The 8,853-nt window shown below is 41.3% G+C and overlaps 1 protein-coding gene across 1 annotated transcript in view; it reads left to right on the top strand.

The window, feature by feature from the left end:
* The first annotated feature begins 459 nt into the window (after nucleotides 1-459).
* The window catches only part of SPTSSB (serine palmitoyltransferase small subunit B), a 31,350-nt gene continuing 22,956 nt past the window's right edge, over nucleotides 460-8,853 (top strand). The window contains exon 1 of the mRNA XM_036758237.1: nucleotides 460-478. The gene's annotated coding sequence lies outside the window, so the exon portion shown is untranslated. The remainder of the gene's footprint in view (nucleotides 479-8,853) is intronic.

Raw genomic sequence — 8,853 nt, 5'->3', positions numbered from 1 at the left:
CAGGCGGTGCCCCCCACATACACCGCTGAAGGCTAGGTTGACTCTCAGAGGGCTGAGAAGTAGCCTTAGGAATACTAATTTTTAAAAAGTTGTTTAGCTACATTCTTCCGATGATTAGCATAATGACTGCATAAGGAAGAGGGAGAGGGAGAGCAGAGACAGTGTGTGTCAGCCTGTAGGAAGTTCGGACCATAAAGGAAGTGGGGAGGGGTCTAACAAAGATAGCATCATCATCTCTGTGGAGTCCTAGGACGGTTCAGGGCAGTTCAGTTGGACACAAGTTTGCCACAGAGTGTTTTCCTTTTGTCAATAATTAATCACTGGAGTCAGCCTGGCAAGACTGGAGGTTTAACAACAGTGCAGAGGGTGAGTCAGAAGAAACACCTGGGGCTGTTAAATCCATCGGTAACTCCAAGCCGCAGGAAGCCAGTGTCCACACTGCTCATCAGTCCACAGGGCCATCCAGTTGGAACAAGAGGTAAGCTTTCACTTCTATTGGTTTTCCTTTTTTTCCTTTTCTTTTTTTTTTTTTTGGACCGTGACTTAGTTTCCCTGGGATAGAATTCTGTACTTTTATAAGGAAATACATAGACCCTGGCTGGGCTTTAAAGTACTTTCACACAATTTGTTCTATTTGACTGAACTTTACTCTCATGGGAAGGAAAGAATAAGCTTTCTGCTCTGTTTCTTAGTATTTCAAAAAACTTGGCTGTTTCCCAAAGAGGAACCAAACTTTATACTCTGAAGTGATTGACACTTTGTCCAAAGAGAAGAGAAAATTCCTAGGATCGTACTTTGGCTACCTGTCCACTTATAGTCTGTTTACAATTATTGACTGATTAAGGAAAGGTCACCCAGACACTCCAGTTTATTTCTACTCCCCTAGCCATCCTTCTCCCCTTTCATCATAAGGCAGCTTGTGGTGGGTAGCTACTGCCAGTAGTATTCTGCCTGTAGTCAAGGAAATGTAACTGAGGAAGTTCAGCAATGAGCTGTTTCCACATCTCCCCAAGACCGCATTGTCCCAAGATGTCCATGGATGTTTACGGTTTCTCTACCTTAGTCGAAGTTTGTTGTGAACATGACAAGGGTCTTACTGGATCGAAACACCATTTGAACTGATGCTAAAGTAGCTACCAAGTGGGCTGTCCACCTATGAACTGAGTCCACCCTATAAACCCAATCTTATCAAAAGAGGAGCAAGAAAGAACTTGCAAGTGAGTTTTTGAAAAGTTGAAAGAGCAGAAATCTTAGCCCCCATCCCCAAAGGTACATCTTCCTACAGTTAAAAGAGGGTGGTTTCAGACAAAGTATTTGACCTACAAGCAGCTTTTTTTATTGTTTGAATTACATGGAAGTCAGGAATCCAGAAGATCCTTCTTTTCTAAGGAGCATGAATTCTAGACAGACAGAGAAACTAAAGAGGTTTGTGTAATTTCAGCTCAGTAGCTGCATTGTTCCCATGATGCTCTGAAATAAACCTAAGGTTTTTATGTTTGGATATGCATGATGACTCCATGAGTATGTACTCTATGGTGAAATCCATATCTCCACACACAAATTTCACGGGCACTAGAATAAAACTCTCAGCCTCGAGGATAACCAGAATACTGTTATTGAACTCTGGCAGCAACAAATTAAGATTGGCTTATCAAACTGAACTGTCAATAAACAAGATGTTACTGTCAGTTCCAGTTGGAAGTCAATAGCCATAGAGCTTCCATTGGTAGGTTTGGTATACTCAAGGGCCCCCTCAAAAGTCACCTCCTTCATATGGCCTCCCAAAGCCCTCAGAGTCTTTGGATGTCAGTCATGCTAATAAGATAATAGAGCTGGAACTGGAAGGGCCCAGCCAGTCCAGTTGCCCCATTTTGCAGATGAGGAACCTGAAGCAGAAAAAGATTATGTGAGAGGTTCACAACTAGTATCTATATACATCTTTTATGCCCCCCACTAGATTCCATGAGGATTGGGGCAAATACTATTCTTATTTATACTTCTCTCAGTACCAAAGAGCCCTTAATTGAAATCAAAGGAGGTGGGTTCAAATCTAGACTCTGCTACTTGTACCTGTGTGGTCTTGGGTACTTAATCACTTAATCCTTTATGAACCTCAGTTTACCCATCTATAAATTGGGGGAAGGACTCCATAACCTCTAAGATCCCTGCCCTTACAGCTCTAAGTCTACAATCTATGATCCTTCCAGCTCGAAATCTATCATGCTTTGCCCATGTATTGCAAGGAGAAAATGTTTGTTAAATTGGATTGACTATATTAGACTAACTTGACTATATTGTATTGACTAAGAATTTTCCAATCATTGGTCTCCATCCTATATGGGCCAATATATGAATGTTAAGTATTTTCTCATTGGAGAGCAGTGTGGCATAGTAGAGAGTCAGGGAAACCTGAGTTCAAGAAGTGCCTTTGACCCACTGTGGCTGTGGGACACCACTTCTCAGTGCTCTAGGCGAGGCTCAAAGACTCTAAGTTGCAGAGAAAATACCAACTTGTGCTGGCAGAGGGAGTCACTCACCAGGAACCAATGAAGTCACAAGCCTAGTCCCTGCCCCACTTTTATCACTGAAAAATTAAGACCCACCCTCTAGGATGGAGGGGAGAAGAGTCTATTTGGTGGTCACGAACAGGCAGAGAATCTGTAACTTGGAACTCACAAAGGCCAAGGTGTAACCTACAGCATGGGTGGTTTCCCTGAGCCACACCAAGACTTTTGAAACAGTGAAACTGTGCCAGGAATGGACCTGTGGTCACACCCAGCTCTGCTTTGCATAGGTCTATCAGCCTGTACAATCCTGGGCAGGTCGTTTTTGAAGAAAATGGTAATAATATGGCCTGACAGGAAAGAATTCTGGGATCCTTAGTGTCTCTATTCCGCCTCACTCTGACCTAGGCATTATCTCCCTGAGATTCCTCTCATCCAGCAAGGGTAGAAAAAAGAATGCAGAAGAGGCAAAAAGTCAGGGAAAGGAGTTGTCAGTGGTAGATGGAGTGTGAGGTGCTCCTCCAGCTGCCTAGGCAGCAGTACCTTTCATCAACCTTTTTTCATTCTTGGGAATGCTTGCAAATTTCTAAAATTTACTCTGGCATAGCTGGGGGTGCAGTGAGGTAGTGCAGGGGACAGTCATCTTATTTCTCTTTTTTTCTTTCTCAGTGTCTAGCACATAGTAGGTCCTTAATATTTGGAGAATTATAGATGCATGTATGCATTATATGTACAAATGTATACAGATATATATACATTTGCATGTCAATTCTTTGAGGAAGGATCCATTAGATTGTCGATGTGGGCGCTCTCTCCACCAGTGCAAATAGCAGTCCCTTTGGTCTTCCAGAGTTGCTATGCCTTCTACCCTGAAATGCTCCAAATTTAGTGAAGATGGTCCTTGAACAACACACGCACAGTCATTCTAAGTCTATAACAAATGTTTGTACCTTAGTAGAACCTGCCATTGGCATAGGCTTCAAATCCCAGGTCTACTGTATATCATGGTGAGACACCAGACTAGAGTGTTAGATTTAGAGTCAAAGGACCACAGGTAAAATCTGTGTTCTGCCACTTGGAACCCAAGAGACTATGGGCAACTCATATGACTTTTCTATGCCTCAGTAAAATGGCGTGTTAGACTAGAAAACCTCTAAAGGTCCTTCCAGTTCTGATTACTATGAGTCTATAACTTATTAGATGATACATGAAGAGACAGTCACAGGCACAGAGAGACAGACAGAAAAGAGGTAGAGATACTCACAGGCACAGAGAAAGAGACAGTGGAGTGGAGAGACAGCAGAAGGGAAAAAGGAAGAGGGTGAGACGCAGGAGGAAAGAGAGAGGAGAAAAGAGAAGAAAAAGGTAGAGAGAAAAGAGAGAGGGGAAGAGGGAAAGAAAGAAGTAGGGGAGAGGGGGAAATAGAGATGGAGGGAGAGGGGAAGAGAGAAGAAGAGAGAAAGAAAAAGAGGGAGAGAGATGGGGAAAGAGAGAAGAAGAAAGAGGGAGAAAGGAAGAGGGAGGGAGAAATAGAGAGAGAGAGAGAGAGAGAGAGAGAGAGAGAGAGAGAGAGAGAGAGAGTCTTAGAAGGCCAACCTAGTCTTAAATTCAGAAAGATTTGGGTTCAATTTCTGATTCTGGCACATTCTATGTGTATTCAAATATATAATTGAGAAAAAAAGAAAATAAAATTTTAAGGAATAAAACAAAGAGAATTATATATTTGAATTCATGCATCTGTGGATCACTATGCAGCCATGAGCAAGTCAGTTAACCACTAAGAGTTGATAGCATCTATTGAAAGAGCTTCCATATCATGAGCACTGAAAGTTCCCTAGATGGATGAAATCACAGGTCTGGATCAAATACATATGAACATATTCACACATGTCCATCCTCCAGTAAAGTCCTATTCCAAACCTTTCTTGTAGAATGAAAGGGACTGTGGGACTTTAAAGGCTTTGCCAGTGGAGAATAAATTAAAGAGGTCCCACCAGACTGGAAAGACTTCAAATGAAGGCCCATAAACAGCCTGGAAAAATCAGAAGAGGCATATCACCAGAAGGTTGGCCAAAGATGAGGCATTTACTTTGACCACAGCAGTTCAGGAAACTAGCCCTTAAGGTATGGATCAGGTTAGAGCCAGTTTGCGGTGGCCAGAACCCATAGTGTTAAAAATCAGAGCTTTCCTGAGGTCTAAAGCATACAGGCACATGGAAATAAGCCACAGTGACTGTCCATGTCCAGAAGGGATGGGCCAGGAAGAGGAAAGGCAATGTGAGAGGGGGACAAGGAAAAGGGCTCCCATCAATCCTCTCACTTCAGTATCTTGAATCACCCTAGAACTGTCTCTTAAGAAAATATGTGCCCAAGAATATATGGAAATCATAGTGAGAGACAGCTTGGCATCAGGATGGAGGAACCCTCAATAGTAACTAGGTTTGAAACTCATCTTTGACAGTTCACCAGCTGTGACATTAAGAGTAAGTCATCTTCAATATTCAAATTATTTCACCTCTGGTACCCGCCTCACAGATTTGTTGAAGAGCTCAAATGCCACTTCACTAGCTGGCACAGTGGATAGAGCACTAGGCCCAGAGTTAGGAAAATGTGAGTTCAAGTCCCACTTCAGACACTTACTAGCTGTGTGACCTTGGACAAGTCACTTAAGTTATCTGCCTTGGTTTCTTCAACTGTAAAATGGAGAAAATAATGGCACCTGCCTCCCAGGGTTGTTGTGAAGATCAAACGATTGAGTGATAAAATATCTGCAAAAGCACCAAGTGCATTGCCTGGCACATAGCCTGGTACTATATAAATGCCGTCAGTGGAAATCCTCCTATGGAATACTCGTCTCCAGGTTCCCAGATACCTGTCCCAGCAAATCATTTCTACTCTGAGTTAGAAGAGTGAGAAGAGGAAGAAAATTAAGATTTCCAAATCATTCAATCAAAATAAAAATCAATCAGTAAGCTTTTATTAACCACCTACTATGTGCCAGGAACTGTGCTAAGCCCGGGGATTACAAAAAGAAAAGACAGTCCCTGCCCTCAAAGAGTTTACAATCTAACATAATTCAGATCTAGTCTAATACTTAATTCAGTTGTAATTCAGTCTAATCTAATGCAGATCTAATCCCAGATCAAAATCTAGCTCACCAGCTAAAGGAGAATTAAGAAGGAAATTCAGGAATGAGTGGAACTCAGATACTGAATAAGGAATTCTAAAGGTAGAGCAAAAGACTGTGAGCAGGAAAAATTAGCATCCTGGGATTTAGACAGATTTGTCCTGCCTTTGGAGAACATCTCATCTAAGCTCCTGGGTTTATGGCTGAGAAAGCTGAAGTCGGGAAAGATTAGAGGGCTTGACGAAAGTCATACCAGGAGGATGCTGCAGAATCGTCATCGGACTCAGGTCCTCTGACTTGCCATCTTGTGACATGCTATTTGTCCCTTCTATCCCTGATCACTAGGTCTCTTGATTCTGGTAAATTCTGCCTCTCCATCCTCCAAACCCACAGACATCTTTGCCCTAAATTGTCCAACGAGAGGCCCATTATGTCTTATCCAGTGCCTTGTACCCAATAGATCCTGAGTAAATATATACAGATAATGAGAAAGGAAAGCAAATCTAAATGATATGGAGAAGACAGAAAGTGAGTCTAAGGATGCAACATTACCCAGTGGCCCTTTAAAAAGTTGGTAATACCAACAGGAGACTTTTAATCTAAATAGACAACACCAGAATAACCTCTATTTGTAAGGGGGAAATGAAAACAGTGTAGGTGGCTTGTTCGTAGGTGCAAATGATGGCGCCAACTTCTATGGCCTCCCTTCATTCTCCTCTGCTTATCTTAGAGAATGAGCTAGGAACTCTTGTCCAGCCATGTAGATATTAATCTCACACGGGGCAAGTCATAACACTAATAGTAACATCTAACATTTGTACACAGCACTTGAAATTATAATTATGTAACATATGGCCATCAATTCTAGGCAGCAGAAATATACAGTAAGAATTCTAATGAAATGACTACTTAAGCTCTATTTGCCTCAGTTTCATCAACCATAAAATGGAGGTAATAACAGTACCAACCTCAGGAGGACCAAATGAGATGAAAACTATAAAGTGCTTAGTTAGCACAATGTCTGGGACAGAGCAGGTGCCATAGAAATGCCCGAACCCTTCTCCTTTCGCTTCTTCACTTGGGGAGATTCATTAGTGGCACGAATCGGGATCTCTTTAAGGTTTACGAAGTGCTTTGTATATGTTAGCAATGAGCCTGTGTGGTAAGTAGGTGCTATCATTAGCCTCATTTTACGTGTAAGGAAACTGAGGCAGACAGTGGTTAAGTAACATGACTAGGGTCACAAAGCTAGTAAGTGTCTAAGGCAGTATTTGAACTCTGGTCCTCTAAATTCTATACCCTATCCACCTAGCTACCTCTAAAGGATATTATATACTAGAGTCTTATAAACCATAAATTGATAACTGTCATCTATCAGAGATTGTATATTTTGTGAATTTTATATAATAATGGCTGAAATACCAGTTATGCAGAGAAGAGAAGATAAAGTATTTTTAAAGCTAATTTGAAACACCCAAATTAATAGATCACAGGATCATAGATTTAGAGTAGTAGGGTTCTTAAGAATCCAACCAATACATTTTACAAATGAGAAAATTGAGGCCCAGTGAGATTACATGTCTTCCCCAATGTTACATATGTCAGTGGAAGGATCCCAGATTATCTGATTCCAAGTCTGATTCCTCTGCCTTGTTCTGTTTCTCTGTCTATAACTCCATGTGCACATAGTCTAAGAGTTAAAAGGAACCCCGAAGACTATCTAGTCCAATCCACACCCACTACAACATACCACATACATGGCCACCCAGACTTTGTTTGAAGACCCTCAGTGAAAGAGAGTCAATCCCATTTTGAGCAGGCACTTCCATTCTTGAATAGCTCTAATTGTTAGGAATTTTTCCTTGTAGCAAGCCTAAATTTGTCTTTCTGTATCTCCCATCCATTCCTTCTCATTCGATCTCTGGAGTGCTATAAAATAAATCCAATCCCTCTTCCATATGTTGCTGTTCACTCATTGTTCAGTCATACCCAACTCTTTGTCCCCTTCCTCCAAATCTCCCATTTTTCAGGATAAATATTCCCAACTCTATAAATTAGTACATTTATGGCATAATCTCCAAACTTTACACCATCCCAGTTGGTCCATCTTTCTGGACTAACTGCAGATTATCTACCACCTACCTAAAACATGGTGCCCAGAATTGAATGTCATACTCCAAATCCTCCATCTGCAGAACCAAGAGAACTATGCCCTCTCTCCTTCTGCTCACTCTCCCTCTTTCACCTGCAGCCTAAGATGGTGTGTCACACTGTTGATTCCTTTTTGAGTTTGTTATCCAATAATACCCCAAGATCTTCTTCACAGGAATGACCTGGAGACCATACCTCCCCCAGCCTTTGCTCAGGAAGTTCACTTCTTAATCCAAGTGTGACTGTGATACAAACTCCCTATAAATCTTAGCCCTCAGACTGATAGCCAGGAGAAGAGAACCACATTTGTCATAAGGCCTGGAGTGGCACAGAATTTGGAATTCTAGCTATTTGTCTATTAGATAGTGTCATGATTAAAATTACAACACAGTGCCAACAGTTGCATTGCACTCACAGTTTGGACCGGGAGTCACTCCTCTGTCCAGTGACACAATACTAAAATAATCTCAAAATCCAATCAGTAAGTAGGAGGAGAGAAATAAAGCCAATTTAAATATCTGTTTACCACACATAGGCCTATCATCTGGCTAGTAGAAAATATTTTTCATTTCCTAACTGGTTGGCACAGCATACGCACCCAGAGCTGTGACATGAAGGGAAGTTTAGACAATTTTCCTATGAAGGGAACCTAAGCTCCATCCTGGGCTGTAGCCAAATGGAAAGCTGACCAATGCTCTTCCGTTTAGATCAGAGGCTCTTAACCTGGAGTCTATGAACTTGTCTTTTTTCAAATATATTTCCAAAGTGTACTTTGATATAAGTGGCTTCTTTTGTAACCCTTTGTATTTTATTATATGCACTTAAAAACATGGTTCTGGGAGTCTATAGAAACTCCCAAAGGGGCCTGTGACACACCAAAAAAAGTCAACAATATTTAAGTACCTACTATGTGCCAGGCATGTAGTAAGCATAGCTTAATAATCCACATTTTAGATGTCTCAGCAAATTTAGCCTTGCTTTGCCAACTTTGCTTTTATGAATCATAATACTGTTTAAAAAGATATTGGTTACAGTCTTTATAAAACAAAAAATTATTTTCCATTTGAAGTA

This window comes from Trichosurus vulpecula, chromosome 4 (genome assembly GCF_011100635.1).
Source record: "Trichosurus vulpecula isolate mTriVul1 chromosome 4, mTriVul1.pri, whole genome shotgun sequence".
In the NCBI taxonomy this organism is placed as follows: Eukaryota; Metazoa; Chordata; class Mammalia; order Diprotodontia; family Phalangeridae; genus Trichosurus; species Trichosurus vulpecula.
Note: the sequence above shows the minus strand (reverse complement) of the source record. Positions and strands in the feature narration are given on the sequence as shown.